Consider the following 17,037-nt stretch of genomic DNA (forward strand, 5'->3'; position numbering starts at 1 on the left):
GGGAAGTAGGCAGGGGTATAGGGTTGAGAGGGGTAATAAATTAGTCAAGACGGAATGGTGGTGCAGACTTGATGGGATGAGCACCCGAATTCTGCTCCTATGTCATATGGTCTTATGATCTGTTTCCACCCACCTTAGTGGAACTTTAAAAAAATGTCCACAATTTTCCACCCTCTTCCAATTTTCCATTCACTTTTACAAAAAATCATAATTAGACTTTCTGGTCTGTAAGATAATAGCTATTTTAAATTGTACTTTTGCAAATTACCACGTTAATTTTTACAATTGCTTCTATATAGCATAAACTTCCATTGGAATGGAATGATTAGCAAACAAAATTTGACAGAGCTACATAAATATATTGTTTACAACAGATACCCAAAAGGAAAATAAAAATAACCAAACGGTCAAAGAAAATAAGAGAGATCATGAGATGGAGACATTTTTGGGAAGGAACTCCAGAACAAAGGAATCAAGAATCTGGAAGGTGTACTGAGATCTTGTTGTTGGATGAGTGAAGCAAGCTCCAGGGAACTGCAGGAAGGTGAGTGAAAGAAATCCCATTCTCATTATGAGACCTTTCAAAAAGGATCAACTCTGCTCTCAAACGCATCTCCCCCATTTCACGCACTTCTGCTCTCACTCCATCCTCTCGTCACCCCACTAGGAATAGGGTTCCCCTTGTCCTCACCTACCACTCCACCAGCCTCCGGGTCCAACATATAATTCTCCGTAACTTCTGCTACCTCCAACGGGATCCCACCACTAAGCACATCTTTCCATTCCCCCCCCCCTCTGCTTTCCACAGGGGTTGCTCCCTATGACATTCCGTGTCCATTCGTCCCCCCCATCCCTCCCCACTGATCTCCCCCCTGGCACTTATCCTTGTAAGTGGAACAAGTGCTACACATGCACTTACACTTCCTTCCTCACCACCATTCATGGCCCCAGACAGTCCTTCCAGGTGAGGCAACACTTCACCTGTGAGGCGGCTGGGGTGATATACTGTGTCTGGTGCTCCCGATGTGGCCTTCTATACATTGGCGAGACCCGACGCAGACTGGGAGATCATTTCGCTGAACACCTACGCTCTGTCTGCCAGAGAAAGCAGGATCTCCCAGTGGCCACAGATTTTAATTCCACGTCCCATTCTCATTCTGATATGTCTATCCACGGCCTCCTCTACTGTAAAGATGAAGCCACACTCAGGTTGGAGGAACAACACCTTATATTCCGTCTGGGTAGCCTCCAACCTGATGGCATGAACATTGACTTCTCAAACTTCCGCTAATGACCCAACTCCCCCTTGTACCCCATCTGTTATTTATTTATATACACAGATTCTTTTTTTCTCTCTCTCCTTTTTCTCCCTCTGTCCCTCTCACTATACCCCTTGCCCATCCTCTGGGTTTCCCCCCTCCCCCTTTTCTTTCTCCCTAGGCCTCTTGTCCCATGATCCTCTCATATCCCTTTTGCCAATGAACTGTCCAGCTCTTGGCTCCATCCCTCCCCCTCCTGTCTTCTCCTATCATTTCAGATCTCCCCCTCCCCCTCCTACTTTCAAATCTCTTACTAGCTCTTCTTTCAGTTAGTCCTGATGAAGGGTCTCGGCCCGAAACGTCGATTGTACCTCTTCCTAGAGATGCTGCCTGGCCTGCTGCGTTCACCAGCAACTTTTATGCGTGTTGCTGCAAAGCATTTAATTCTAACTTTTTTTTTCTCAGTGAATGTATCTTCAGACTTACTCTGTAGCCTTGCAAGTTTTTCTCCAGAATATTTATTCAATCTCCTCCAAAATGCCTCAATAACACCTGTATCCCCTACGCTTGGAGTATCCATCAGACCCAAAGGCTGTGCATTCCAGATCCCAACTACTGGTTTCCCAAAACTGTTCTCCTCGTGTCACAAATAATTTTATTTTATTTCCATGATCTCTAACTTTAGACTGCTTCACCAATGGTAACAGCCTCTCAGTTTACACTTTGTCCATATCCTTCTTTGTTTAATACACTTCTATTGCCTTCCAAAACCTTCTACAATGTAAACAGTTCCAGCTTCACTAATCCATCCTCATCCCGGGAAGCAATCTCATAAATCTTCTCTGCTCCCTTGCCAATGCTCCCAGATCCTACCCATAATGAAGTGACCACAATTGAACAAAATACTGCATCTGAGATCAGGTGAATATTTCCTCGCTTTCAAACTCTGCACTCCTATTTAAATAAGCCCAGCTGCTACTGTAAATGCTACAACTGCTTTTTCAAGCTGCCTATCGTATTCAATGATCTATGCACACCTATCCTCAAGTCCCTCTGCTCCTGTACTTCCCTTTAGAAGAGTATTTATTTTTTGATATTGACTCTGCTCACTCTTATCACCAACATTCATCACCTCATACTTCTTCAGCACACATTTTCCCATTCTACCTATTTATTTATATCTTTTTTCAGTTTATCACTAACCTCCTTGCAGTTCACAATCACGGTATGTCATCAACAATTTTAGAAATTATAGCTGCACTCTCAAGTCTATTTAGTTAACTTAGATCAAAAACGTAGTGACCCTGACTCCAATTGTAGGGAATTGCCACTCTAACTTTTTTCAGCCCAAAGCAAGATCAATTCATCGCAATCCACTCTTACTTAGTTAACTTCTTTACCAATGCAAATTTTCATTTTATGCCATGTGCAACTTTGCTGATAAGCCTGTAATGAGGCACCATATCAAAAGTTTTCATGATGTTCAAGGTTCAAGTTGCTCTGGCTCCTATAAGATTATTGAATGGTTTCCTAGTATGCTACGGTGGACTCTGGACCTTACAATCTATTTTGTTGTAACCTTGTACCTTAACATCTACCTGCAGGGCACTTTCTCTGTACTACAACACTAATGCTACACTCTGTTATTGTTTTACCTTGTACTACCTCAATGCACCATTGTAATTAATTGATCGGAATGGAAGGCAGGCAAGATTTTCATTGCACCTTGTTGCATGTGACAACAATGAACCAATTTACCCAAGTTTTTTAGTTCATGCACATCACAACAATTACATTGCCTTCATCAATTCTATCCATTACCTCAACAAAAAATATATTCTAATCAAACAGGTGAAACATGATTTGATCTTAGCTGCTGGCTTAACATAATCTGTTTTCCTCCAGTGACATTGAATCCTGCCCTGGATCAGTTTCTCAAAGCTTTCCCATGACTGAGGTTAAATGATTGACCTGCAGTTGCTAATGTTATCTATTCCTCTTTTTTGAATCAGTAAGTAATACTTGCCACTCTCCAGTCTATTTGCACCGCCCTTGCATCCTAAATGTATTGAAGAATGATAGCCAGTGTCCCTTAACTTTCCTGTCATAATTTTGTCAATGTCCTAGGATAACTACTTAGGTTCTGGTGACTTAACTACTTTAAGTTCTGCTAACTTTTCTAATACCTACATGGCATCCGTTTTTAACATATACAGTCTGTTTCAATTATCTCCTTCTTTACTATTATTTTAGAATCTTGCTCTTGTGAAGTCAGTTGTAAAGGTAACATTTAATGTCTTAACACCTTCCTGAGGATCCAGATGTAAGTTCCCAAATTGCTCCTTCAAAGCATCCACTCATGCACAAGCTACATTTTCCAACTTATATGTCAATAAACCATTCCTGGGTTCTCATTTTTGGTGAATAATCTTTTCTCATATGATCTCTTAGACACTCTTACTTCAGTTTTAATTTCTAATGTGCTCCTTTACAATAGCCTGTTTCTCACTGGTATTTACAATCCAACACTTGTCATACGCACATTTTAATTGTGCTATCATCTTCTGTATTTCTTCTTCTCTGGTGGGAGGAGAAGATGGCGGCGCGACGCAGCGCGCGCAGCTCTCCAGTGAAATGATATCGTTTCTGTTAAATAGGGGCCGAGGACAATTCTGATTTGATGGAGACAGACCTGAAAGCACAGAGGAACATCTGGAGAAATTTCTGAAACGCTGGTTCACTGCCGCTGTTACTGGGTGATTGAGAATCTTCCGGAGGGAAGGCCCCAAAATCCCTGGCTTTGCCTGCTGCTAGCGACTGAGGCTGAGGTCGAATTGTTCGGATAGAGATGGTGCTCGGTACTCGGTGTCGGAGGGCTGATCGGAGGCTCGAAGTTTTTGGAGGACTCAGAGTCGGACTGTGGTCGGGCATGGCAGGGAGGTTTTCTTCCTTCTCCCGTCTGCGTGAGATGTGGGACATTCCAGAGACTTTGAACTTTTTTACTGTGCCATGGCCTGTTCTTCATCAAGTTATGGTATTGTTGCACTGTTGTAACTATATGTTATAATTATGTGGTTTTTGTTAGTTTTTCAGTCTTGGTCTGTCCTGTGTTTTCGTGATATCACACCGGAGGAATATTGTATAATTTCTTAATACATGTATTACTAAATGACAATAAAAGAAGACTGCGTGTCCTCATATTCTAATCTAATTCACAACGTTTTGGTTCTGTTTCTCTTCTTTTGCTCTTCATTGAAGTGTACTTCAACTGTACTTAACAAAAAGCAGCCCATTGTTCTATTACAGTGTTGGTACCTTGGCTCCAATTTACTTGGGCCAGATCCAATTTCATCCCACTGACATTAAAAACCCTTTAATTATTTTTTACTTTGGAGTGCTCCTTCTCGGTAGCCAACCTACATCATATGATAAATATGTAAATTGATTTATTATTATCATATACACAGTGGCCACTTTATTAGGTACATCCCTACACCTGATCATCACTGCAATATTTAATCAGCCAATCCTGTAGCAGCAACTCAATGCATAAAAGCATGCAGACATGGTCAAGAGGTTCGCTTGTTGTATAGACCAAACATCAGAATGGCGAAGAAATGTGATCTAAGGGACTTTTGGTGTCAAATGGGGACGTTTGAGAATCTCAGAAACTGCTGGTCTCATGGAATTTTCACAAACAACAGTCTCTAAATAGTGCAAAAAGTAAAAAAAAAATGCAGTGAGTGGCAGTACTGCGGGCGGAAATCTTGTTAATGAGAGAGGTCAGAGCAGAGTAGCCATACTGATTCAATCTGACAGGAAGGCAACAGTTACTCAAATAACCATGCGTTTTAATAGTGGAATGCAGAACAGCATCTCTGAATACACATGTTGAACCTTGAAGTGGATGAGCTACAACAGCATACAATCATGACAATAGCCACTTTACTAGGTACAGGAAGTACCTAAGAAAGTGGTCACTTAGTGTATATCAAGGTACAGTGAAAATCCTGCACACAAGCCATACAGATCATGTCATTACAACAGTGCTTTGAGGTATTACACGGTAAAACAATCACAGATTGCAGAATAAAGGGTTATATTACAGAAAATATGCAGTGCAGCTAGACAATTTGGTACAAGGCCATAGCAGGTAGATTATAAAGCTAACAGTCCATCTGATCATAATTGAGGACTGTTCCTTATTATCAGTTTCTTATTATCAGCAAGAAGCTGTCATTGAGTTGGGTGGAAAGTGCGTTCGGGTTTTGTATCTCCTACATGAAGAGAGAATGTTCAGGGTGGGCGCTGCCTTTGATTATGTCAGCTGTTTTACTGAGCCAGAGTGAAGTGTAGACCGTCCATGGAGGGGAGTCCGGTTCCCATGATGTGCTGAACTGTTTCTTGCAGTCACAGAAAAAGCACTTATTATACAGATACGATGCTTTCTATTGTGCATTGATAAAAATTGGTAAGGTTCAACAGCAAAATGCCAAGTTTCTTTAGCCTCCTTAGAAAATAGAGGCATTGGTGAGCTTTCTTAGCAGTGGCATCTATGTGGGACAGACTATTGACAATAGTCACTCCCAGGAACTTGAAGTTCTCAACCCTCTCAACCTTAGAATGGTTGATATAAACAGCAGTGAACGCACTGCCCCCCTTGCTGAAGTCAATGACTAGCTCTTCTGTTCTGCTGACATTAAGGGAAAGGTCAGTATGTGTACAAATTCAAATTCAACCCCAAAAATACATATATACAGCTCAATTCCTTTCATGACAATTTCTCTAACATCGTAACTTTTAAACAAAGTAAATCTCATTCAGTGACTTATCAAAGTTCTTGCAAAAATAATCAGTTCTTCCAGAAAATCAAATTCAGATCCTTCGAATGAAATATAAACTTATACATCCAACCGTATTGAATCCTCTTCGTCTTGAAACATTTAGTTCCCACACTGCTTCTTTGATCTTGGGTGGCTTGCCATATTTTTTCTTGGTTTGTTGGATGAAATAGTGGGTCATCCACAGAAAGTTAATTCACAATACTTACACAAAAAAAGCCTGACCAAATCCCATGGTATGACTTAACAGAACTAATTCCTGTTTACTTGGTAGAAATCTGGGACCTCCGTATCTGCTGATACTGTCTTGCTACAGCTGGTGCTTGTTATAGTCGTAACTTCAGATTAATATCGTCTCTCCTCCTGGGGTTTCACCCTGAGGATTTCCAGTAAGTTGGGTAGAGACGCTAACTACTAACTCCACTATTAACAGTTTATATCTTTAGTTAGTTTCTAATAGTTTACTGCGTTTTCTGTCACTTGTCCACGCTTCCATACAGGCCCTTCAGCCCACAATGTTGTGCCAACCTTTTAGCCTATTCCAAGATCAACTTAATCTTTGCCTCCCAAATAGCTTCCATTTTTCTTTCATCCGTGTGCCTGTCTAGAAGTCTCTAAAATGACCCTAATGTATCTGCCTCTACCACCATACCCAGCAGGGCTTTCTATACACTTACCACTCTCCGTGTAAAAAAAACATTCCTCTGATATTCCTCTATACTTTCCACTTGCCACCAATCAACTTAAAAGTATGTTGGCTTATATTAGCCATTACCACCCTGGGAAAAAAAAGACTCTGGCTGTCCACTCTATGTATGCCACATATCATCTTATACAGTATATGCACCTCTAACAAGTCGACTCTCATTCTACTTCATTTCAAAGAGAAAAGTCCTAGCTTGCTAAACCTTTCCTCATAAGACATGTTCTATAATCCAGCAACATTCTAGTAAATCTCCCCTGCACCCCCTCTAAAGCTTCCACATTCCTCCTATAATGAAGTGACCAGAACTGAACAAAATCCTCCAAGTATGGTACAACCAAAGTTTTATAGAACTGTAACTTTACCTCATGGCTCTTGAACACAATCCCCTGACTAACTCACCATATGCCTTTTTACCCACCCTATCAGCTTGCATGGCGACTTTGAGGGATTCATGGACTTGGAACCCGAGATTCTTCTGTTTCTTTACACTGCTAAAAATTCTGCTATTAACTTTATACTTGGACCCCAAGACCCCTCTGTCCCTCCATTGTTCAAAGTTTCAAAGTACATTTACTATCAAAGAATACATAAATCATACAACCTTGAGATGTGTTTGCGTACAGCCAGTGTTACAGGGAGTATTGCAGATGAAGAGCCCAGTACCTTGTTGAGGATCCCTACCTCCCATCCCACAATCTCTTTGAGCCACTACCATCAGAATGGAGGTACAGAAGCATCAGGACTAGGACTGTCAAACAGAGTAATAGTTTCTTCCCTCAGGTTGTGAGACTAATGAATACCCTGTCACCACGAAGAACTCGTCACTAGGACAATGAGTTGACTATACTGTTCACCATTCACCCGTGCTGCACTTTACTACAGGCATTTTGAATTATATTTTATTAACATAGTTATAGTGTAATATTTTGGTTTAAGTGCTGTGTTGTGTGGGTGCACCGTGGTACAGAGGAACATTGTTTCATTTGGTTGTATATATTTACAGTCAGATGACAATAAACTTGAAATTGAACAATAATGCAGCAGACGTTTCCCTCACTTCCCCTAGTGATCTGGGGTATATCCCAACTGGCCCCAGAGATAAATCTATCCGATCGTTTTTCAAAAGTTCAAACAATGCCTCTTTCTTAATCTGTGTAGCCTGTTCTACACTGACCTCAGATTCATCAAGGTCCCTCTCACTGGTGAATATTGAAGCAAAGAATTCATTAAAGATCTCATCAACCTCGTCTGACACCAAGCATAGGCTTCCTCTTCTATTCCTGATTGGTCCTAACCTCACTCTAGTCATCTTCCTGTTTTTCACGTATGTATAGAATGCTTTGGGGTTTTCCTTATCCGACTCTCCAAGGCCTTCTCATGCTCCTCCGTCCCTACCCCAGCTCTCCTAATTCCCTTCTTAGCATCCTTCCTATCTACTTCATAACTCTCAAGACCCATGAAAAACTATCAGATTAACACCATCCACAAACCCGCAGGAAGCTCGAATCACAGCTTATGCAGGTCAAAAATGATCTGGGACTCAGGTCAGCTGCCGTTTACAGGATTCTCTATGAATGTGGTGTAGCATATACTGGCCAGACGGGATGCACAGTGAAAACCCGCATCAAAAAGCACAGGAGGTGTATCCGTTTGGGTTACTTAGAGAAATCAGCGGTAGCAGAACTTTGCATTTGCAATGGCCATTGGATTGACTTTTATACCACAAAACTATTGTGCCATGCTAATGGTTTATGGGACCACCTGGTAAAGGAAGCCATTGAAATAAAACTAGAGGGAAAAAATGTTAACAAAGATAAAGGTCTCACTGTAAGTGAGAACAGGAATTCGATTGTAAACAAGTTGGGAGAGTGGAGAACTGATTGGATGAGAACTAACCAATCAGAAGGGATGGACTACAGGGTGTAAATACCACTGGACTAGACATGCCCAGGCATCATCCCTGATAAAGATGGCAGAGTTGGTTATCAAAACATTGGTCATAAGTGATGCCTGTACCCGACAGGAAGCCCAAGAAAAGTTAATTCACCTCAAGACCCATATCTGATCTTTGCTTCCTAAATCTTAAGTACGTTTTCTTCTTCCTCTTGACTAAATGTACTGTACATCTCTATTATCAACCATGGTTCTTTGTCCTACCATCCTTTCCTTGCCTCAATGGTGCAAAACAATTGAGAATGCCATGTAAGTGTTCCCAAAACAACCTCCACATTTCCATTGTATATTTCCATGAGAACATCTGTTCCTAATTTATCTCCCATTGTCTTGCCTAGTAGCATCATAATTAGCCCTCTCCTAATGATCTCTTAATTTCTCTTTCAAGAACTCTTCATCTCATCTTCTAAATATTGATTATTATCATTTCTTTCTTTTTATATTTGCACAGTTTGCTGACTTTTACACACTGGTGTCCATGCTTCTGGTGCGATCTTTCATTGATTCTATTATGGTTATTGGATTTATGGATAATGGCTGTGATAAGATGAATCTCAGGATTGTATATGGTGACATATATGTACTTAGATAATAAATTTACTTTGAGCTTTGAATTTTTGAACTTTAAATACTTTCCAATACCATCCTCTCCAATCCAAAGCTATGCTAAAGGTCAGGGAGTTTTGGCCATTGTCTCCAAAATGTTTGCCCACCAAGAGATCTGTCACCTGACCAGGTTCGTTGCCTGGTACTAGATCCAGTATAGCCTCTCCTCTAGTCGGCCTGTCCACATACTGTATCAGGAATCCTTCCTGGACACACCCAACAAATTCCAAAACATTTAATCCTCTTGCACTAAGGAGGTGCTAATCAATATTAGGAAAGTTAAAGTCACCCATGACAACAACCCTATTATTTTTGCACCTTTCCAAAAAGACCCTTTCGTTCTGCTCCTCAGTGCTATTGCTATTGGGGTGGGTGGGTGGGTGTGTGTGTGTGTGTTGCGGGGGGGGAGGGGAGGGTTATAGAACCACTCCCGATAGAGTGATTGCCCCCTTCCTGTTTCTGACCTTGATCAACACTAGCTCAGCAGGTGATCCCTCCAAGATGTCCTCCCTTTCTGCAGCTGTGCAACTATCACTGATTAGCAAGACCACTTCCACACCTATTTTACCTCCCTCTCTGTCTCTTTCGAAACATAAAACCCTGGAACATCCAGCAGCTATTCCTGCCCTTGTGACTGCCAAGTCTTTGTACTTCCAACGGCACAGTACCTCCTTCTACTGATCCATACTCTAAAGTTCAAAATTCAAATATCTAAATACTTGTATGTCACTGCATCTATCCCTGAGATTTATTTTCTTGCAGATATAGTCAATAAATCCGTATTAGAATAATAACTATGAGAGTATCAATGAAGACTGCACAAATTGGGCATTACCAGTGTGCAAAAGACAACAAACTGTGCAAAAGTAAATAATAATAAATAAGCAATAAATATTAAGAACATGAGATGATGATTCCTTGAAAGTGAGTCCATAAGTTGTGGGAACATTTCAGTGATGGGACAAATGAAGTAGAGTGAAGTTCTCCCCTTTGGTTGAAGAGCCTCATGGTTGAGGGGTAATAGCTGTCCCTGAACCTGGTGGTGTGATTCCTGAGACTCCTATACTTTCTTCCTGAGGGCAGCAGCAAGAAGAGAGTGGGTGGGGATCCCTGATGATGGATGCTGCTCTCCTGTGACCATGCCCCCTATAGTGGGGAGAGCTTTACCCATGACGGACTAGACGGTATCCACTACTTTTTGTAGGATTTTCTGTTAAAGGGCATTGATGTTTCCCTACCAGGCTGTGATGCAGTCACTCAACATACTCTCCACCACACAACTCAAGAAGTTTTTTAAAGTTTTAGGTGTCATGCCAAATCTTCACAAATTCCTAAGGAAGAAGAAGCGACGCTGTGCTTTCTTGCTTTCATTGCAATTGAACTTGTGTGCTGGGCCCCGGACAAGTTTTCTGAAATGATAACACCAAGGAATTTAGAGTTGCTGACCCTCTCCACCTCTGATCCTCTGATGAAGACCTCTGGTTTCCTTCTCCTGAAGTCAATAATCAGTTCCTTGGTCTTGCTGACATTAAGTAAGAGTAACATCAACTTGCTCCTGATACTTCTTGCATTAATACAGACACATTGCAACACATCCAACTGACTACAATTATGTCCTATCCACTACCTATTGCATCTACCTTTACACCAACTGCTCTGTCCTCTGACCTATCACACTGGTTCTCATTTCCCTGCAAACCTAGTTTAAACCCTCTCTACAGCTCTAGCAAACCTTCACACAAGCATGTCAAACTCTGTCGAGTTCAGGTGTAACTCATCCCTTTTCCTCAGAAAAGATCCACTATTATGAAACCGTCTCCAGCATCAATACTTCAGCCACACCTTATCTGCCATGCCATCCTATTCTTACCTTCACTGGTGTGTGATACAGGCAGTTTTAGTTTCCTACCTAGCTCCCTATATTCACTCTTCAGGACTTCATCCCTTTACCTACCTTTGTCATTAGTACCAACATCTATCACGACTTCTGGCCCCTCACATTCTCCATTAAGAGTGCTATGATACTGATCTGAGATATCACTGACCGTGACATCTTGGAGGCAATATACCATCTAGGATACCCTATTGTGTCCACAGAATCTCCTGCCTGTTCCATTAACTACTGAATTCCGTATCATCGCCAATCTCCTTTCCTTCCTCATTCCCTTCTAAGCCACAGAGCCAGGCATAGTGCCAGAGGTGTGGTCGCTACAGCTTTCCCCTGGTAAGTCATCTCTACAAACAGTTACCAAAGCAGTTACTACAAACTTGTTACGCAGGGGAATGGCCATAAAGATACTCTGCACTGCCAGCCTATTCCATTTCATTCTCTGAAAGTCCCCCAGCTGCTGCCTTCTGCAGCTTAGATGGGACTGTCTCACTGTAGATCCTATCTATCTCCTCATTCTCCCAAACGATCCACGGGTCACCCAGCTCCAGTTCCCTATTACAGTCTGTATGGAGTTTCAGCCGGATGCACTTCTCACAGGTGTAGTCATCAGAGACACTGGATGTTTCCCTGAATCAGTTTACCAATGACATTGATATTCACCCGTCCAATTCTATAGGAACTATACACTGTTGACCAAAGGCTGCATCTCAAGCAGGATATGTAGGCATCATTCTTTTAAATCTATTTATCATTAATTTCCATTTAACTGAGCGCTAGCCCTTCATTTGAAAAATGCCAAGCAGCCCAGATCTGATCTGCAGAGAAGAACACTGTCCGCTTTGAGTTAATATTGCAAAATTGATTCATCACTTCACTCAAAGCATAATAATAGTTTATTTAAATTGATTTGTCACACTGCCTGGATGTTGAAGGCCTATTGACGTCCCTAAGGCTTTTTCTAATTTTTCCAGTATTACTTTAATTATTCAATACATATTAGTGTCCCACAATCCTTGGGCTTCTGCACAACATTTTACCGTTTATCCACATTAGTTTTTGATCTCTGTCATAACAGCAGCATAAAGTCAAAATCATTTTGCAGATCTTTCAATGTATTTTCTCCCTCTGTTGTTCTCACTACATTTGTGTTGGTCAAATTTGTCTGATTTCAGCACTTTAGTACACTGAATTTTATTTCTCCAAAATCAGTGCAGTACTGCAATATGTTTCTTCATACAGGAATATAACTAACTGATTACACTACTGTAGCAATAGAATTCAGAATAAAACTTAAAGCCCACAGCAAGTTCAAAGCTGACAAGTTCACACCCTATCAAAATACACAACATATTTTGGTATCTGATTTGGATGTAGAAAACAGGAACGTATAGATGCCTCATTTAAGTAGAATTATTATTAAAATTAGCATCTTATTTGACTGGTACAAGACTTCAAAAACACTTACATTTTTGCATTTAATTAAATTTAGATCAGTGAAATCGCTGGAATTCAAGGTTGCATAATAATATCTCATCTTCTATCTAGGCATATTGCAATCTTCAGAATTCAATATCAAATTCCTCAACTTCAAGTAACTTGCTGTTTCTGCCTGTCTTCATTTTGGCTCAATTGCTCCTTTGTTTTTCTATGTATGCCTGACAACCATTAGAAACACATTCCATAGGCAAAGAAGCTTAATCTGATTTTAACTGTTACTTAACTGTAACATCAAGTGGTCTGTCTCATCCATTTGGAAATATTCCCCTTGCTCTAGCCACCACTACCCACCTTCTCTAAGCTAAACTTCTAGGTTAGAGACCCTTTGTCAGAAATGAAAAGAACATAAAAGGAGCTTTCAAAGTTGCTAGGATCCATTCTTCAGTAACCACCAACCACTGCATTTCTTATCGCACCTTTCTTTGCAACTGCAGGCAATGCAACACTTGTCCTATTTCCTTTCCACCATCCAGTGACCCATATAGTCAATCTAGATGAAGCAACTATACTATTAGTCAGATCACACTATGAAACAGAGTATTCTCAGAGTAACAATGCTACTTCATCACAAATGCAAACTGCTAAGAAACATTTGCCTTGCAACAATTCTGAGAAGAACACCCATTGCGTTTGTGAGAATCTATGCTGTCCTTCTGGATGGTTTAGAAATTAAACTAGGTGTCAGCCATTTTCACACAAAAATGCATAATGGAAAATTAAATACTAAATAAAATGCTTGGGATGAAGTCAAGGCAGATAAATCTCCTCGTTCTGTCAAACAAAAAGCATTCAGTATTTATTATTAACAAAATCCTTAAAGTATCTATCAGAGGTTAAGTTTCATCTTCAATTTTTCCTTAAAAGGAAAAAAAGCTGAAAGTAGAAAACCGTTTGTAAATCTGGGCCTATTTTGGAAATTGGAAAATTGCATCATAAACCACATTAAGCCTTATCCTATCAGTGGTTTATTAGCATTAACACACAACAGAATAAAGACAGTTCTCAGGAAACAGCACATTCTGTTTTTATTTAATAGTTCTAAAATAGGGCATTTCAAAACTGAATGGATAATCAAATTAAAATACTAATTTTAAAGAACACCTGCTGTATTGTGTTAATTAATGTTCATTATCGTGAACCACCTAACAATGTTCTCTGTGCCATATTAACTTTAAAAAAATACATTACAATTTCATTTTGTTGAAATGATGCATAAATTGATTAATGTTGGGGCCAATTTGATTTTATACTCTTCAGCCTGCTAATAATATATGCTGAGTAAAGGCAAACAACTACAAAACTATGCACATGTCTCACACAAGTGAAACCATTTTGACAAACAATTGATTCTGAAAATAAATTACTCCTTCATGGGAAACAGGGACACCAATTATATCTACGCAAAATAGAATCTTTGGATTCTATTACCAATACAAAATGAACTGAGCATTGTCTGCCATGATATACTAAACATGAAGCTCTTTTGTTCAGAATTACACGGCATAAGGTAGCATTACAGAGGCAAAAACAGTCATAGTATTTTCATCATCTGCATTTAAATTTTAAAAAGTCAATATGATAGGCAATGCCATGCACCCATTATTGTGTCGATAGAGTTTTGTGCTTTTTTTAAACCCTTGAAACAAAAACTGGACAGCTCTAAGGTAGATATGGGTATATCAATATAATTTTTAAAATTTGTATTGTTTTGATGAATTATCAGTAATTGATTAGATTTTAGTTCAGAAATAATGGAAACTCAAAAGTAACAGGCAATGTTGTTCATCCAAAGTTCAGATTAGATAAGGTCCACAAATTTCAAAAAAGGCTTCTCTTTTTTCTAATTCATTATGTACGGTATTGCAATTTGTGTGTCTATTTGGAAGTACTGTATATTTAAATGTGGCTTTGACAATGATACAATGTGAGTATGTGGTCCAACTCTTCCAAGCTAATCTACCCTAACACAACTCCATATTCATTTTATCCTGGGCAAAAGATTCTGACTATCCTATGCATCTCTCTCATAATTTTACAAACTTGTATAAGGTCACCCCTCAGCCTCATATGACAAGAAACACTGTCTATCTAACTCTTCTTATAACTACAGCTCTCTGTTCCAGGTAGCATCCTAATGAAAGTCTCCTGCTTGCTCTCTTTTGCTAACATATCCTTCCTAATGTGTGATGACCAGGACTGGACATAATTCTCCAAGTGTAATCTTCCATTGCTTTGTACAACTGCAACATGACACCCCAGCTGTTATATTCAATGCCTTGTCCTATAAAGGAAAGCTGTCAGATTTATTCACCAAGGTCTCTCAGTCCATTAACACACCCTAAGGTCCTTGCCATTTAATCCATATGCCCTACCAGAATTAGTCCTTTACAGTTATCTGGATTAAATTCCTTTTGCCACTATATGTCCCACTGTATCCTTAGGCAACCTTCTTTTCCATCCATGACTCCACAAAATTTCATGTCATCAGCACACTTACTAATCATACCACCACAATTTGATCAGTCATTTATAAATATTACAAACAATAAAGGATGTAGTACTGATCCTTGAGGTACGCTATTTGTTACAGATGTCCAGACAGAAGTCTGTCATCGCCAATGAACTGGACTCAGAACACTCTCCTCAATCATACTTAATTTTATTTGTGCACAAGGAGAACAACATGGTCCCTATCACCACACTAATCTAAAGCCAGGAAAGAAAAATGCTATTTTTATACAGCATTGTCTCATCAGTTATCGACATCAGTTAACTGTGTATGTTTAATTTCCTTTGCAAGATCAATCATCCTTCACAATCAAGGTGTTAAAAGTCAACAGAAGCTAGAAACTGACAACCAATGATACGAAGGGTCCCGGCCCGAAACGTCGACTGTACCTCTTCCTATAGATGCTGCCTGGCCTGCTGCGTTCACCAGCATCTTTTGTGTGTGATACTGTGAAGTTAGAAAGTATTTGTCCCTTAGTTGTTGGGTGTGTATTGCATCCTTCCGCTACATTCTTATCTTGTCTGTCTCCAGCACCCCTTTTGTGTAAAGGGAAGCTATGTTCTTCAAAGACCTTTCTAGAAAAGGTCTTATTCCGATGCTTCACTTGTCTGGGTTGACTACACACTGCTGAAGCCATCCTTTCTTATCTTGTCTGCTGTAAGCAGTGGTGGCTCTGGTGGTCTCACCTCAGAGGCCTCTCTTGTCTGGGCTGACTACACACTACCCCGGCTATCTTGCCTGGACATTCTATTTAATCCTTGCTTTACCACAACTCTCACACATCCACTACTACCCTATGCCTCCAGTCACCCAGCCAAGTCCTAAAAATTGGCAAAGAACTTCAGTCACAAATTTAAAACCTCAGTTCCCAGATTTTAAACTAAGATAAATGGGAACATTACAAATATTCCACAACACACATCAAAGTTGCTGGTGAATGCAGCAGGCCAGGCAGCATCTCTAGGAAGAGGTATGGTCGACGTTTCGGGCCGAGACCCTTCCACAAACTAACTTTAGGAAAATAGATTGTTTGCAAAACTTGCACTTTATTTTTCTCCCCCCAGATGGCCTGAGTATATGCCCAAGTGGAACTTTTTGGATGAACTTTCAGAAATCCAATAAACATCATGAACTGTCTTTATGTAACACTTTTCAAAAAATAATATTTATATAAAGCTGGCATTCAGTGCAGAAAGGAGCAAAGGATCTATTAGTTTTCTGCAATTGCGCTACATTGAGTACAGTAAGCTGTATTATCTATTGACAGAATAGCACTTTTCTTTCAAGAGAAATTCAAGTTTTAAAAAAACACACACATATAGTAGAAATTTTCTCATTGCTCATTTCAATTCTCTTCATCAGACTTTCAAAGTGAAATCTTTTTTATTCACAAACAAAATGTGTATTTTTTGATCGAAATTATTTGATTGAAATACAAGATCCTGAAGAGCTTTGATTGGGCGTGTTGTGTATTTAATATTTCAGTAATGTTTGAATAATATTGTAGATTTACTGTTTGATTAAGCATTCTTTGTTGTTCACATAATTCATTACAGGTTATGTGTAAAAGCATGTGAATGGCATATATCATTATACACCACATCACATGCGCTAGCTCACTAAAAGTAGAAATGAAGTGGCCACAATTCATCCCTGGGCACCCATGGTTTTCTTTTGAATAGTTTTGGAGTTACAAAGCATAACAGTGGTGACAAGGTAGTTCTAAAATGAACCCAAAATGACTACCTACCTGTTGAAGGACAGCACGTTTTTCT

This window comes from Mobula birostris, chromosome 3 (genome assembly GCF_030028105.1).
Source record: "Mobula birostris isolate sMobBir1 chromosome 3, sMobBir1.hap1, whole genome shotgun sequence".
Classification (NCBI taxonomy): Eukaryota; Metazoa; Chordata; class Chondrichthyes; order Myliobatiformes; family Myliobatidae; genus Mobula; species Mobula birostris.